Source organism: Pseudonaja textilis, chromosome 8, assembly GCF_049901715.1.
Source record: "Pseudonaja textilis isolate UNSWEBS1 chromosome 8, rPseTex1.2, whole genome shotgun sequence".
In the NCBI taxonomy this organism is placed as follows: Eukaryota; Metazoa; Chordata; class Lepidosauria; order Squamata; family Elapidae; genus Pseudonaja; species Pseudonaja textilis.
In genome coordinates, this window is record NC_141997.1 from 26,858,164 (window position 1) to 26,876,147 (window position 17,984).

The following is a 17,984-nucleotide window of genomic DNA, read 5'->3' on the forward strand; positions in this document are numbered from 1 at the left end:
ATTGGCAGCAGCACAGTGGATAAAGCTTTTCCCGTTTCCTCATTGTTGTAGTTTAACAGTTGTACCTGTTACATTTTTATAGATTGTGCTGCTATCAGAAGCGCAGTTTTTTTTTTTACTAAGAAGGAAAAGGGATGCAAATAAAATAGACTTTTAACAAGTACTGTACAATATTGCTGTAGAGTCATTTATATTTTTTTCTGTCCATGTTTCTGTACTGTTTTCAATTTTATAATAATTCATTTATAATTTATATATTAGATTATTTATTTCCTGCCTTTCAAGACCAGTGTTGGACTGGAATGAAAAAATCCTTACCACCATGGGATGGCAGGAAAGATATATAGAAAATCTACAATTTTGCTGCCACTTAGTGGCCATCTGGATTTTTAAAGATGTGTTGCTTCCTGGGTAACACAACTGGGAAAATATGGGTCTGCTACTCTTAAAAAAAAGAAGCCAGCAAGTATAAATTTCTTAGTTCTGAACTATTGTGAGAGGAGAAGGAACTCTTTAAGACTTTTTTGTATAACAATCGCTGACTGCAAAACAAAAATGGCCCTCTATAAAATTTGATAGCTGTGTCTATACCAACAAAAATATGACTATAAATTTCCCATCAAAAATATGGGGGAATTTGTGAACTGTACAGAAGTAAACTGGCCAGATGTATTCCTGTGCTTTTGGTAATAGCTGCAAAGAAATGACAGGAGGTCTTATTTATCCTGCAGTTAGGAAAGCTGTGATTTTCCAGATGTTGCTAGATGATAACACTCAGTACCTCGAGCATTATCCCAAAACACCGAAAAGTCCCTTTCCAGATACATCTCCACACACAGAAAAGCTTGACCTGCTACCTGGGTTGCCAGACAGATTATTGTTCTAGTCTGCTTGAGGGGCATCCAGAACAAAATGAAACCTCACATTCCTTTTTCTCCAAGAAGAAGTGGAGCATGATTGGAACCTGCTGCACCCGTTCAGGGAAAGCTCCCAGCATTTCAGAAGCCTGGGAACATCTTAAAAGGGAGCATTGAAGAGGTAATCTGCTGTTTATGGTGCATTGTGAAATCTAAAGCAACAAGTCTGGGTTCCTTGCTTAACCAGCAAGAAAGGACAAAAGCAGCCTAAGCTTTCCCTTTGGGTTATGCAGAGTTCATTTTAGCGTATCCTACCGCAGTGTTGCTTCTGCTTCTCTTCCTCTGCTCCAAAAGCGACTTGTAGTAAATACTGTTTAATAATGGCAGTTCAGCTCTTTTGAAACTGAAGCAATGTGAAAGTGCTGTGGGAACAGGTTTGTGTTTAATAAGGATCTTCCCCCTCCTTTCCCCCTCCTTAACCCATCTGTACTGGTATTATTATGCTTGGTCGCACATTCAGCCAGATGTTTAGACCCTATTTGGCATTTTTATCCACTTATCAAGTCCTTCCCAAGGACCTGGATAAGTTATAGGTTATTATTACTGTGGTTGGTCACACAGTCAGCCAGAAGTTTATACTTGACTTGGCATTATTGTTGCTATTATTATTACATCAGCAGCTCCAGAATGCCCCTATTTTAAGAGGAGTGTCTATAATTGTTAGATGACTCAGTAGGAATGTTGGCAGTTTCAGCAGGGAGTTTAATAGAGAAAGAAAGAAAGAAAGAAAGAAAGAAAGAAAGAAAGAAAGAAAGAAAGAAAGAAAGAAAGAAAGAAAGAAAGAAAGAAAGAGAAAGAAGGAAGGAAGGAAGGAAAGAAAGAAGGGGGTGGGGGAGGGAGGATGTGGTGACTGGAGTTTTATTAGTGTTTTCACAAAGTGTTATTGTTCCCACCCCTGTGAATATTTGGCATAGCAGGTGAAACTCTGTGGGGCTGGTATCTTGGCTTGGCACAGGCTGTCAAGCTCAGCAGGGAGTGACAGGCCATCAGCAGTGATGTCCAGGGCAAAGCTGTGAAAACAAACCCTCCTAGATTATCTGGGCTGCTGACCAGACATGTTATTTATTGCAAGCCACTTTGTGGGTCTATCCATCTCAAACAAACAATGGCGCTTTTCCATTCTCTTATTTGTGCAGGAGCTTATCCATGAAAACAGGGTAGAGGAAGGTGTCTTTGGCAGCTTTGCCAAAGGGTTGATTCATTTAAGCAGGGCTTCCTATAGTGCACAAGTCTAATAAAGACTTCAGTTTTCATTAAAATGAAAGCGAGGCAAAGAGAGCCCAATCGTCTCTCTCTCTCTCTCTCTCTCTCTCTCTCTCTCTCTCTCCCCTTGCAGCAGCTCAGGGCTCTCAGATCCTAGGAACAGATTGCCCTTCAGACAGGGCCAGATTAAGGCCAACTGATATCCTGAGTGCAGCCCAGCTATGGTGTTCTTCAACAAAGCAAAACTTCCACGTTAGGAGATGCAAACAAATGTGATATCTGATGACAACATAAAATCATCCTTTTAAACTTTAGTCATCGTATCAAAGCAAATACTTTTTAACAATACAGATTAAACAGGACACTTAAGGACAATGATGAAAAATAAACTAAAGTCTCTAAAGTGTTAAAGAGTTAAGGGCATGATATTGAGAAGAAACAAAACCCAGAGTTGTCCTCTTTCCCTTGTGTCTTAAGCATGTTTTTATTTTGCTTCAGGTTTGTCTTTGGACATGGCTAAACTATAACTCAGCAGATTTTGGTAGCCTAACCAACCAACAAGGATGGGGCTTCTTTCCTGAAAGACTGGTTGCTGTTCATGTAAAAAAACTAAAAACCCCAGGGAAGAGCCAGGTTTTTAAGGCCTTCTGAAAGGCCAACAGGATTGGGGGTCATATGAACCTTGGGCTGTTTCTCAGGCAGGCAGTATGATAAATTTAAGCATCAAGGGTGTGGTTACCAGGACAGTCTATTCCAAAAGGGGGCGGGGGGTGAAGGTTTGTTTATTATGTATATTTTTCCTTTGCAATGCAAATGAGTGGATTCTACTTCCAGCTCAGTTTTGGATTTCTCTCATGACTAGGATATATGTCAACTTTATGAAATTAAAATCCCAGGGAGGAAGACTGACACTTCAAAAGGTATGTAAACGCTTGAAGAGAAGTGCTCCCAAGCAACTGACAAGGCACGCGAAGAAATTGCTGCATTGTTCTTATGTGGATTCCATCAAATTAGGAGTGTTTCCTTAAAATGTGGTGTAATTCCCAAGCCCTCAGATTTCACCAGAACCATTGATCCCCTGTATTACCCACATTCTTTTCCTTCCACTCAAACTTGTCTGATTCCTGGTGACTGGACAAGTCCCTGGAGTTTTCTTGGCAAGGTTGGCAGGGAGTGATTTGCCTGGAACTGACCTAAGGTGGGACTAGAAGTCATAATCTCCTGGTTTCTGGCCTGATGCCTTAACTACTGCACCAGACTGGCTCTCATTTATACATATAGAGGAGGACAAATATGATTTGTATGAAGAATATAATTGCTTGTATTTATCTCAGAATACATAATCTCTTTATCTCTCCAAACTATAATATCCATCCAGTGGATATTATAGTGGTTTACGATATGCGTGTCCGTCTGTGTGTTGAAAAAGCAAATTAAGTCAAAGAAATAATAATTTCACAAAATACCTCTATTTATGATTTTTTTTTCTTTTCTTTTTACAACTCTGTAGTTCCTTAATTCGGGGTAGAGTCAGGGCAACTGAATGGAGCTGAATTTACCAGCTGGATTCCCTTCCTGATGCCTATGTGGAATTTGCAGTAGATATTTTTTTCTTTTTCTATGTATGATTTAGTTTCGCTTTATTGGCCCTCATCTTCTGCAGTAGACTATCAAGAAATTGCGCCAACAGCTTCACTATCTTACTTGACTTTTAATGACCGGGAGAAATAGATGTTGAATAACAAGGTAATTGAATAAATCCTGTGGAACTCCTCAATTGTAACAGCTATGAAGCTAAGCAGAAATCTCCTAAATCCACATCTTCTGGGAAATAAGAGCAACTTCACTGAAGAAATGTGCTTTTTACTCAAATTGGTCTTCTCTTTTCCCAGTTGTCTCACCTTCAGGCTATTAAGAGAATGAGAGATAGATTCTGTGTTACAATTCATTGGTATCTATGATTATTTTTAAAATCATTAAAAATAAGTGTGTATTAAAAACTGTGTTATTTGGGTAAATGCTTATTCCCTTGTCTACATTGTTAAGCTATGATTCTAGGAAGACTGGATAAAAAGTGGAAAATCATTTGCGAGTTATTAATGAAACAGTTCAGCCAGAAGTAAAAGCTACTAGCCTTACTCAAAATAGTAGGTTAAATGATACAAGTCTCTCTGAGGTTGTTTAGTACATTGGATTATGTATGTATGTATGTATGTATGTATGTATGTATGTACTATCTGTATGTATGTATCCTTTTCTCCTTCCTTCCTTCCTTCCTTCCTTCCTTCCTTCCTTCCTTCCTTCCTTCCTTCCTTCCTTCCTTCCTTCCTTCCTTCCCTCCTTCTTTTTGGTGGATTCTTTTTTCTTGTAATTTCATTCCCTTCCTGAAGTGTGCCAACAGCATACTTATCACTAATGATTATTGCTCAAAGTATAAGTTGCAGAAGTGAGCTTGAAAAAACTCTACAAGAGTCCCCAAAGATTTCCTTTCTATTGGGGGAAACATTTTCACAGATGTTCTTGGTGAAATCAGTAAAGCTTGGTTTGTCATTATCTTTATGCCAGGAAATGTTTCAATTGTTAAAAGTACGGGAGTCACATTCCCCTAAAAGGTGGGAAGTCTAAATCAATGGAAGACTCTTTTATCCATGACTAGCGTAGATCACGAGGAAGGAACACGAAAAGATTTTCAAGAAAATCTATCAGCTGAAGCTTAAGGTCTTAGACTTTGCTTGTAAGTAGTAAATCTAAAATGTTCCAGTACACCATCTCATGCAGTATTATTTTATAGTCCTTAAGATTGTCCAGTCAGAATCTGGGTTGTAAGGCTAAAATTGGTTTAAGGCAGGAGAATTTAATCGATGAGGCATCCGTGTTTTAGAAAAATATGTTCAGTTTTTGTTTTTTAAAAAAAATCCAAAATTTGTATTTCTTTTCAGATTTATGAGTAATGATAAAAATTAAAACTTAATTTTGATTCAGAAAAGAAATATCAGTAATTGTTCTCAACAATTCCCCATATACAATAGTGGCACTTTGTAATGCCCAACCAATATGAATAATTTACTGCTAATCCAAATGACTCATTCTTGACTTGCTAGGCAAAGGAGAAAGAAATCCATTCCCACACTGCACACAATGGATTATACATCTGTTCTTCCAGAGAAACAAGCATGACAAATGACCTGAAGATTTCCCTGCAGCGATGGCACCACGAGCATCATATATGATACTTTCCCCTCTTCTGAATTGCCTTTAACTGATGAGACAGATAAGAAAACTGGGAAAAGATGACAGACTAAAAGAAACTGCTCTATATCTAGGTATTCTTATCTCTTTGGAGAATGCATACGCCTCTGATATTCTGCTTTGTAAGTGCTTTTTGACTGTATCTGTTTCTGTACAATGGTATGAATTTCTGCAGAATCACCCAGCATGTCTTAATGAAAGTCATGTAAAAACAGGATATCAAATCAGAACATTGATTCACAGTTGTTTCATCCAGTGCATCTAGATCTAGAAATCGGCAACCTATTTCAGATATCCCTGAACTTCAGTAAGGCTTAGGAATCATAATTTATGATGTAATGGACAGAAGGAATAACTTTGAGAAATAGGAGGAAGAGCTGCAAGCATGGCAACAATCAGATAAAAGAAATCTAAGGCCATGCCAGAACTGTAACCTGAGAGAAAATCTTGGAAAAGACCCTCCATAAAGAGAGAAGAGATATACATTCAGACTTGGAAGATTCTGTTACTGTAACTTTACAGTATAATAAAATTAGTACATGATTTGATTTCCTTATTTGGTCTACCTTGAAGGGCTGACAGTACAGGAATGAGCTGCAGACTAATAGCATCTAGAGAGCCACATTTTGCTTGCCTGCTCTTGGTCTATATTGAAAGGTATGGCTTTTCAAGTCAGAATACATGATTTCCATCCCTATTGGTACCAGAGATTAGACTTGGAACTTTCTTCATATAAAACACGTGCCTTGTTTTGATACCACTGATCTCTAGGTCTTTGCAGCCGAACATCACCAGATCAAAGGATGGAGCTTGAAGAGTTGGGGGTGGTATATAAATTTAATAAATTATTATTATTCATTGTGCATGTTCTCAGAGCTATCTAAAAGTAGAAAGAGGGAGGATGTTTACAGTCCTATTAATAATGTCCTCATCTATCATAATCCATATTTCTCACAAAAGTTGCTCTGTTGTCATGTTTTTGCCTTGACAGCTATGTCTTAATTCCAGATTTCAAAGCAGCCTGGTCCAATTGTCAGGAGGTAGGTCTTGCCTGAGGCCTTTCTAGGCCCATCTGGATGCGAACATTCCAATGTGAAACAGAATGCTGTATTAGGCTGCTGGTCAAATCCATCAGATCTCTTCTTAAGTTCTTAAATATGCTCTTTTCAACTAAGACCAGAATGGAAAAGTTCCAGACTCATTTGGAATAAATGTGAAACTGAGATAGACATCGCTGGCTGAGGGAGATGAACAATTGAGAATGTAGTCATCAAGCACCTTCGCACAATTGCCAAGAAAAGCTGGCAATTATGAACCTTAACTCCAAGTATGCATCATATCAGGCCCAATCAAAGCCATTTAAACCCAGTCAAGCATTGCTTTCATACATCAGATCTCAACGTAGCCTTGATTACAACTCTGCATCCCAGGTATTTAGCCTAAGGTGTTAGCCAGTAACAATATGCCATTGTCTAGGAATGTTAATCCCTATACCCATATTTATAAATGTCATAAATTTGATGGCAAAAGATTAGTTATCAAAATGCTGGCTGTAGTCATGTTTAATCTATAGTTTAAAAATATCTGAGTTTTAAAACAAAACAAACTTTCAACCCTGATAAGATGTCAAAAGTATGTGTTCAAACTGGATCTAATAGTGGTTTCACATTGTTATATGGCAGCAATGAAATGTCATGTAGCTTCCAAATATTTTTATCCTTAGGGGAAATGTTATTTCTTTGCAGACAAGAAAATAATGCAAAACCATTCTTGTGCAATTCTCAATATAATTATTTGTCTTTCCTTTTTTGTTAAAGAACAGTAACATTTTGACAAAAACCAGGATTTCAATTGAATTCAACATTCCTTCTTGAAACACTGTAATTAAAAGTATGTAATAGATTTTTGCTATAAATTTGCAAATAAGATGCAATGAAATATTTGTAGGTTTATAGTTCAAACAATCCCATTGCAACAAGGGAATCTTACAGTATTAAGATTTGCTGGTTTAAAAGTAAACTACAAAGTCCAAAATGAATATTTTTCATAATTTGACTCTAAGAATCAAATGGCCCAAATTGTGGCTATTTTGGAGCTGAGGAAGAAATCCTTCTTTCTCAGCTGACTTGAAAAGTGATAGAATAGTATACTATTGGATTTTTTTTAATTAAGCAAAAGCTTACAGGAAACAGTGGAAAACTCAAGAACAAAAGACAGTATTAAAAAAAGTCTACCAAGTTTTGAACTAGCAACCTTCTATTTACAAGGCAAATGTTATAAATATTGTGCTATTATGAAATTTACCAGACAAGATAGCTTTAAAAGGAGTTAGGGAACACTATAAAGTTGACTCAGTTGAAATGGCATTCCTTCCTCTGCAAATCTGCAATGAACTCCAGGCTTAGCTTAAAAAAACTACTGTCAGGAACACTCAAGGTAACACAATATGTGAAAGTGTACTTTGGATATGAAGCAGAAAACAAACACCCTGAGATTGCTTTGAAGTGAAGTGGGGTTTCAGTATGGAGCAACCTCATTGGTTATTGCCTTCCAGAACACCTGCCTGCCTATGTTGGCCCTACAGTTGGACTACTCCCCCCAAAAAAGGATTTTATAATATTCAAATAATTGTGAAGTCTTTGGTGTTCTCTGAGTCAGTTTGCTTGCAGATTATTTCCTTACCCAACTGAGTAACACCATCAGATAGTGAATCATCTGCACAAAAACAGCCAAGCTGATTCCAATGGTTGAAGTTGAATGCCACATGATGATCTATGTGTAAGTTTGGGTATGTGCACATGTATTTAAATAATGGGAGACTGAAAATTATTTTTTGAAAATGGACTAAGTAAAACGTGCACTTTTGTTCACTCTTTCACACTCTCTTTCACAAAATGAAAGGCAAGCATGACATCAAGTGGAAATTAAAAAATAATGTCAAATGGTGTTATTCTGGACTTGCATGTAATTGTATTTGAACTCAATTTTTTTCCCTCTAACATACTTATTGCTTCTTGGTTTCTTCCTGAATTGCAGCCCTTGTTTTATTCTTCACTCTCAATAAAATGTCAAATGTGCTTTGAAGGGAATGGAGTTAGAAATGTTCTCCAGAGAGCTCGCATCTTCAGTAAATGGAACTATGTTTCGCAGGCAGCTGCAGGCATAAAAGCTACTGCAAAAAGTGATTTCAATCTGAAAAATGTAATAATTTTCCCCTAGAAAAATGAACATGAAAGTTAAAGTGATGATTTAACTAACAGATACACACACACACACACACACACACACACACACACACACTTTTTCATGCTGCTATATTTACACTCAAATTAAATCTGTGTCACTGATCCAATCTTCCTTTTAAAAGTTTTGGTTACAACCTTTTAACTCAGGCATATATGCGTGCCTTTAACAAGCCTATAGCTTTTTTTTCCTGTGAAAGTATTTCATTTTTTAAGTGATTCATAATTTAAATAGAAATACTCTGAAGAATTCTACAGTCAGGTTTAATTTAACTCTGAATTTTCTCTGAATCTTATATTGTGTGGCATAATTCACAATGGCTTGAGGGATCAAACGTTTTAAACCAAAATGCCAAAAACAGCAGTATGTGCAATAAGGTAGGATCTTCAAGAAAATATTTGGTGCAAAACAGTGGTGGGATTCAAATTTTTTTACTACCTGTTCTGTGGCTTGGTGGGTGTGGTGTGGCTTGGTAGGTGTGGCAGGGGAAGGATACTGTAAAATCTTCATTCATTCCCCACTCCTGGAGAAAGATTAGTGCAAAATCTCATTCCCTCTCCATTCCACTAACCTGCTTTCCAGCTCCGTTCTCCTATGCAGGGCAACAAAAGAAGACCCAGCCGATCAGCTGGGACTCAGGAGGCAGAGAATAGCTGGGGGTGGGAACAGTCAGAGGTGGAATTTGCCAGTTTTCCGAACTAAACAAAATTTCCACTACTGGTTCTCTAGAACTGGTCAGAACCTGCTGAATACCATCTTTGGTGCAAAACATCCACTTGCACTTTGCAAATTATCAAGAGGCCTTAAAAAGTAGATTATGTATTAGGCTAATAATAAAGGCTGTTTATTATGCTGAAGGCTGAGACCTAGCCCTGGTTTTTGGCTGTTTGGCTGGGACCTGCTGTGAAATAAAGTAACAGGCAAGTGTGTGTAGTATTATCTTGGTTTGGTCATGGAGATTTACAAGCTTCCAGAACATCTGACTCTCCATTGTTAACTATCTAATGCAAAACCAGAAAGCTTTTGGTCTCACAAAACATGGCAGTTCAATTCTTCTATTATAAAAATACTGGAACATTTTGTAAAGTAGTAATCAAGCTGATTTCTAGCAATACTGGGCAATTAAATCTTAATTTGAAATTCAATGTTTTGTAAGCTGTTGGTGTCAGAGTGTATATTTCAGAATAACCTTGGGAAATGGAGGGAAGAACTGCAGATTAGACAACTGTCATGCAAAAGATATGGCAGTTCACAGAAGAAAAGGGAAGGGGGACATAGGAAACACTTCAGAAGGACTTCCCCATAGTTTCCCAAAGAGTAAAGGAAAGGAGGTGAGGTGAAAAATACTTTACAGTAAAGATAGTGTTAGTATTCATAGTTGTGCTTTTTTGTCTGGACAACCTTGAAGAACTAACAGAGTGTCATATACTCTGGTGAGAAACCTTTCTGGATTTTTTCTGTGGACCCAATTCCACTATTCATCCTTATTTCATTTCTTAGGTTCTTAGCTCCATCATGGAAACCATTTTTCTTAAATGGTAGCGACTTTAGGAATTACCTTTCATTTTCCAGTAAGGGGTGTTGACTGGTAACTGCAGAGAAAATGTAGCTTTGTTTCCATGATGAGAAAAATCCTCTAATTGAAAAATGGGGATCCTATCTAGTGTTTGGAATCCATGGTTGTTCCATTGCTGGTTGACAGGTGTCCAAGGGCATACACCATGGCGTTATAGTCTCTGGTATAACCATGGAGTTACAGTCTTTGGTATAACCTATCCAACAATGGTTGGATAGAAGGACAAAGATTTTCAATTGCAATAACATTTGTATTGGTATGTGACAATGACCTTGAGTAAGGAGGGCAAGAGAGGGTGTCTAGAAAATGATTATGTAAGAGAGAGGGTTGAGGGAAGCGGTAAGAGAAAGAAACTTAGGAAAAGACCTGCCCTAATGGATCAAGTAATTGAAACGCACGGTGGGAGATTAGTACTTTCAGAATTCTGTTAAAGTTGCCTTACAATAAAGTACAATTAGCTCCTTTGGTCATATTTCCTGTATGGTTTACATAGAAGAGCAGACACATTTCCTGCATACCCTATACAGGGGTGCAATACCCCTTACTGTTCCCAATATTTTGGCAATACTGACAACCCACATTGTCATTCAGATCATGAGGTTTTCTTCTCTTTGGCCATTTTAACCTTGGTTTCAAGTGAATGATGAACTGAGAAATGAATATGGGACAGGGACTCCACCATCAGCAAAATGTAATCACTGTGCTGAATTTAGACTTAATGATGCTCCCAACTTAAAGATATCATTGAATGCACACATGACAGGGCATGGCTTGTTTCCTGTCATCTGGAATATACAACTTTTATGATTGTTGATTGTGATTGTTTTTACTTTTCGGCTTGAAATAAAAGTCTTGTAATGAAGCTGTTTTCTTCCTTTTGAAACATACTGCCTTTCTTCATGAAAAGTGAGGAGCTGCATAGAAAAGGCATGTCTAGAGACTTTGTCTAGCTGGCATGACTCCCTAAAGTTTACAGGTACAAGTACATGTCTACATAGACTTATTAGAAGAACTGGGCTCCAATTTAATTATAAAATGGAGGGAAGGAAAGAAAAAAAAGCCTTTCCATACGATTGAGGAATACCAAGCACCATGTTTCAAATGCTGGTTTGAGAAATGTAATGCAAAGTAGTCCAGTAGTAATAGCGGCATTCTTGCCATTGTTCACATTCTTGGATCTGGCATTGCATGGAAATTTCCATTTCAATTCTTCCCCTGCCTTTGCTCTTCCACACTTTTTTTTTCCCAGGCTGCTACCTTGCTCTCTTTTCTCTCTCTCTGTTTTCTGGTTTTGCTACTGCACTTAAGCGGAGGAAACATTTTGTGGAGCGGAATTTGTGGCTAATTCTTCCACAGATGAAATGACTTAAATGAAGATTAGGATGCAAGGATCTAGGAAACATCATCACTATTTCCATGATTTCAAGCTTTAATGAAAATGTGCTTCCATCCACCCACCATGGTAAAAAAAATATTAGGGGTTATTTGTTTTTGCCAAAGAATCACATTTGAGATTGTACGTAAAATATAGAAACAAAATTATTTTAGGAAGAACAGTTTTGAATATCTTTGAATATAATGTTCAAAGTTATATGCTCCTTTTAGACAGTACAAAAGTAGGAATCGAGTACATTGTTATTCTTTAAGTGTCATAAAATATTGGATTCTGTCTAGCACAGGGTCAGGTTGAGAGGTGACCCCAGCATGTTTTGTGGCTTTGTGGTTTTTGAAAGAGTACTCTTATGGCACTGATAATGTGTTAGAGTTTTAATCTTATGTTTTTATTCTTTTATTTATTTTTAGCTACCTAGGGTTGTTTTATGTAATATAAGTTGCCATATGCACTTGTTTTCAAATAAACAAACAAGTAATACAATGATTAGATAAACAAATAAGATAAATTGGTGATCTGCTTTAGGAAGATTTGGATCACAAGATAGCTGTTGACCAAGTTGACCCATCTGATAACTTGGAAAATAATCACATTCAGTTTTGGGGCAAACTAAAAGTATGATAAGAAAAGTTGCCCATAAAAGGAAAATGCTGGAAAGACAAGATTTTGTGACTTACAATTTTAGTTCTAGTTCATCAGGTTTCTGGCTTCATCAGGTTTTTTCAGTTGTGGAGTTTCAGAAAAAAAGCTGCTTCAGAATAGTGCTGTATACAAATTGAACTTACTTAACTTCAGAAAAATGAAAATCTCATAAGAAAGTGTAAGAAAGTGTAAGCTATTCTATGACAAAACTCACCTTGGCCATGACAAGGTTTCTGGAAGGGAAAGAAGAAAGAAATGGTTGGTTATTCATTGTGCTTCCTTAAACCTGTAATTATTTCCTTATGAAAACCCTTCCTTCTTGCTAATGGCTTTTCAAGGACAAAGGGATCACAGTATCAATGAATCTATCCTTCTGTTTGCACAAGGATCAATAACATGAACATTTTAGAAGCATTTGTGGCAATGGTTTCATTCTTATTATTTTATTGCTCATAAGTATCATAATGCTATCAAACCAGAAGTAGCATGAATTTACTGTGAATACGTTGGCTGTCTCTATCCCCAGCTAGTGATCTCTGCATTGCTATTCCTTTTATACAAGCAAACCAATGAATGGAAAGCTATCTTGGTAAGAACAAATGTTTTCTTTCCTGTGATCTGCTATCTTTTCATTCACACAAAGCTTACATAGAGTGCTGATGTTTTTGCAGAGATCTGAGTGTAGAGAGATCAAGGGAAACATAGATTTATGGTTATCTCAAGATTGCCAAATAGCCTGTTCTTCATGTTTACCATATAAATCCCACTCAATTTTTATAAACTGGGCTGCAATCCTAAACAAACTTACTAAAAATGGATCTCAATTTTAAAAAAATATCAGTTGGATTAAAATATATGTTAAATCCATTTAAAATATTTGTGAGGGTTAATGCCGAGTTTGGTTATATGTCTGTGATGGAGACGCATTTGGAATTTGCAAGATTGAGAAACTAAACTGCATGTCACACATCAAGCTTCTGGCTCATTACCTTTAATTGTACCATCCTATCTGTTGTTGTATGATATGAGAACATTTGCCTTTTGGCTGGGATGCCAGTAGATAAGGAGCTTTATCACTAAACACTGGATGACAAGGAACAGATTCTCATCAACAGCCCCAGCCTCCTCCAGCTCTCTGAACTTGCCTCGAGGGAACAGAAACCAAAAACTTTTGGAGAACTGGAAGCTCTCACCTTCCAACTTGGCAAATGCAAAGGATTCATAGTGGGTGGTTACAAGAGAGCTTTGTAAGCAGCACCTGGATCATCAGAGACTCCCTGCTATTTTTAGCATGCCCTTGGAATGCGTCAACTGTTTGCTCTTGACTTTTGCACCTTGTCCACCATGAATTTGGACATAACTTCAGCAAGAGGAATTCTTCACTCCTTTAGCAGAAGAACAGGGACACAATTTACAACACGTCTCCAGGAAATCAAAGAGACCTGAAACCTGCCTTATCATGTAAAAGATGGTGGGATCCTTGAAGACTTGGTTACAACATGACACAGACTATTCCTCATTTCTTTTTTCTTTTTGGTATGTTTATGTTAACTAAAATTTCAGAAGCTTCCCTTAGGCAGACTGCCTGTCTTCTGTTACATTTTTTAAAGATGTTGTGTAGCTGTGAGAGAGACGCCATTTCCACATTAGTGATTTATGGCATCTTCTAGTGTCATTCAGTAATTACTGGGATGATATGAAGTCTGTCTTCATTACTAGCGGATTGATACAGTGATGGTTGGATGATGCTAGAAGACATTATTAATTATTAGCATGCAAGGGGTTGTAGAAAAGCTTGTATTAAACATTCCCCTGTTTTTTTTAAATTAGCCCAATGCTTATATCCCCTCATTAATATGTTACATGAAGTGTATGAAGTGAAGGATGTTTTGCATGTACAAGTATTTCAGGGTTTCTTCATAGTCTCTCTACCTGTTATGCCTCAGGAATCGGCTTTGTAGTCTGCTTAAGTTCCCTCAGTTTCAGAAGACGCTGAAAAATATCTGGAATACTAGACTACGTCCTGTTGAAATGAATATAGAAAAAATATCCTGCATTTGCTGCCCCCTTTTCTGGCTTCCAGTAAGTTTATTGAAAGAAATTTTGCTTCAGAAATTGATTCAGCAGAGAAGAGAATTTAGAGAAACGTTCATGAATGGAGTGTGATGAAATTGCATGTTGCATGGATACTACAGGGTGCTTGGAAGTACCCTCTCTTTTGGGCTGTGATGATTTTTGAATCAGTCTTCTCATGGGAAAATTTCAGGATAAGATTTTGTGAGGTACTCCTTGTTCTGTTTTTTTTTTTTTAAGCAATGGTGCTTCTCTTCCAGAATTCTGTCCCTGAGAAATTGTTGTAGAATGTTTCCTTCTCAGGATTTGGAAAAATTTTACCAACAAACGTAATAGACAATTGTGAAAGGTCTTTTGTGCCTACTTCTATTTGGGCATCGTTGGAAACATTTTAAGAAGTACAGATAAATTTGTATCTGAATTGCTGATAATTCTTCCCTTTCTTGCCTTTTTATCATTGCCTAGCAGGGGTACTTTACTTCTTCCGTATTTTTGCTTCCTCTGTTTTTTTTTTTCCTCCTGTAAAGATAAGGTCATCTTACAAAAGTTTTGGACCTTAATTTCCAGCAGACCAAGCCTAAGTCATGCACATCTGGAAGTTACTGTGTACCCCTTCTTTATTGCTTCCTTTGCATCTTATATTTTTGAGGGCTGGGTAGATTGGAACCTGCTTTAGGTAGAGATCTTTGAATTTATCCTGATAGGCCCCAGAGCTTTGGATTCAAAGGCAAAAAACTGCTTCAAAGTGAGCAGAGGCACTTGCCTTCAACTCTTAAATCAAATACATCTTTTCTTAGAGCTGTGCAATAGACAGCTGTTACATCCCAGGAGAAGACATCACTATTTTAAAGAGTAGTAGAGAGACAATCCCTCAGTCCTCTTGAATACTCCAAAACAATTTTTTTTGCCACTGAATATAAATTTATGGAGAGCTTAGCATCCGACGCTTCTTGGTGTATAGAATAACCCAGCTCTTTGGGATCTATAAGCTCTTACCATATACTGTCTTCCCTTACTACATATCTAAAGCTACAAAATTGTGACACTTCATTCAGGAATATAACTGAAATGTAGCTTGAATTGTTTCTCTTGATTCTAATTTCTTTGCGCTTCTTCTTTTTAATAACTTCTTTGTTCTTCATGATGTTCCTCACACTAAACCCCAGTGCTTTCTGGTTGTCTTCAATTAAAATTCCTATTATGCTTATCTGGCAAAATGAAATACATCTGCAAGGAATCAGTTCCAAGATGTGTGACACTGAAAGCTGGGTTTCTTTCAGTTGGCTTAAAAGGACTGAGTGAGAGCCGTTTAGAATTGTGCCAGTGAATATTTACTTCTGTGTCATGTTGCCTGATTCCTTGGTCAGATGAGACTCTGCAATGCAGTTTAATGTACAATCAGAACCCTTTAGAGAGTATTTCCAACACTATAGCCTTATCTTCAGAAGAATCATATACAAACTATAAAGCACTGTTGGCTAAACAGGAGCAATAATTTCTCTCTTTTTTTAAAATAAAAAAGGCCATTCATAAGTATAGCAATAGTGTGTTAAAGGTGCAGTTCCTGAAGACCAGATCCTGAGTAGACCTCATGAAAATGGATTATAGATAGCTAAAGAGAACACCATGTGCTGCATCGTTGTTCCGCCAAATTTTAGGATTTGGAATAGGGGAGGGAGAAAGATGGCTTATTGCATTCATACAGCATAAATTCAAACATAGCAAAATAGCTTTGAGGTATATACTGAAGCTTGGCAGATGATGAATCCATAACGTGGCCATGTCATTAAAATGCATGAGGCATTATTGTTTATTAGATACACATTTTTATTGAGATGGGTAAGATGCTTTAAAAGTAAGCAAAGGGTAAGTCTTCAAGTACATTCAGATCTCTGCCAGATGGAAACTTCTAAAGGACATAGGATTTGTTGTGCTATGTTTGTCTCAGATGTGGTGGTCTGGAACAAAGCAACTCCCTTAAAATCAAGGAACAGCTGTGCTTACCGTCCTTACCGCTATTCTTTGAACCAACAAAAGAAAGCATGAAGCAAATTGAATGGACTTTGTGGAAAGACGCAACAGTTATTTGCTAGAAATTTGGTACATTTGATGGAATTATGGTGGCTTGTACTATGCTATAAAATACAAATAGGAGGCAGCCAGAATTAACTACTTCATTTCTCTAAATTTAAACAAGCGAGTTAGCATTTTGAATGAGGATGCTTTTAGGAGTAAATTGTGGCAAGCTGAAGGCATTCACACCCTTTTAAACATTTTAACGGTAAAATAAAATTCCTATAATAGATTTAAGAAAATATGGTCTGGAAACATATGTACAATCCAAGTAGCATTCACAAGGGGGCAATAATCTTGTGTTTCTTCAGCATTTTAGAACTTTCCCTGCTGTCCATCACATCCTAGATGATCCCTTGTAAGTTTATTTTCTGACTAATAACCATGGAAGTTTTACACCACAGGATCATGGGGTTTCAAACATATCTGTACATTATTGCTGATTTCCTTGGGCTATAACTGCAATTCAACACGATAAACTACACATTCACCAGCCACTTTCATAGTGACCATTTGACTGCAATTGCTGGAACCCTGCAGGACTTCTGGATATGCCTTTTTTTTTAGAGATAAGTCAGATCAGATGATTTCCTTCCATAGTTTGATCTTGTATTCTCATAAGCTCTTGTTATCAAATGGTCTGATGGAAGGTAAAATATCTGAGAGATACCAGACATTATCTCTGTTCTGTAGCAGTCTGCACAAACATGGTGCCCTCCAGTCCATCCCTCAGTTCCCAGTGACAATAGAAGGGACTTTTCCAATTTATAATTTCACACTCATCTGAATGATTCCTGAGAATGTTCATAAAATTTCCTGTAGGGGACTTTCCCGCAAAGTGATTTTATTCTAATTTCACTGGTAGAATTCTTATTTTGAGTGTTCCATGATAAACTGAGATTATATTTTTACAGTTAAATGTGTATGAAGAAGGGGAAGTGTGGAGTGGATAAAATCCTCCAGAACGTTTGTGCAGATTTTGCAGTCACATAGAGAACAAACTGCTAAATTCCTGTAACAAATGGTCCAAAGTTTGAATTGCCAAGCAATGATACACATGTGGAATTTATTCTAAACGATAAGATACAGAAGAATTGTAGGATTTGCTATTTTTGCTTGATAGCAAAAGCAATAATAGCAAACCTTATAGAGAGAACAGATACTACAGACACTAGGAACCTGTTAGACAACTTCACAGCACATTCTGTGTGTTTTCACAAACTAACTGCTGAAGGAAGAACATTCTTATTATTTTTTGACAGCCCCACTTATCAAAAAGCAAACTGGGTTGCTTCTTCTCAGTTATTGCACTTGCTCTGACCTTCAGAATGCCTCCTTATTATCCCATCTTAATTTCCCTGGCCTTTAAAGCAATGTCATTTTTGTTTTTCAAAAATGTCTGCTGAACCTGTGGGGCTCCAAGATGTTCTTATCAACAATGACATTGTCAAGCTTCAACTTCTTTTGTGTTGTTATCTTTTAATTGTTTACAAGGAAATCAAGTTGTGTAGGGAATCTAGAAGGTACTAAGGCAGGGGTGTCAAACTCATGTTGTCATGTTGGCATCACATGACATATCAGGACTTTTCCCCCTTCGCTAAACCAGGCATGGACA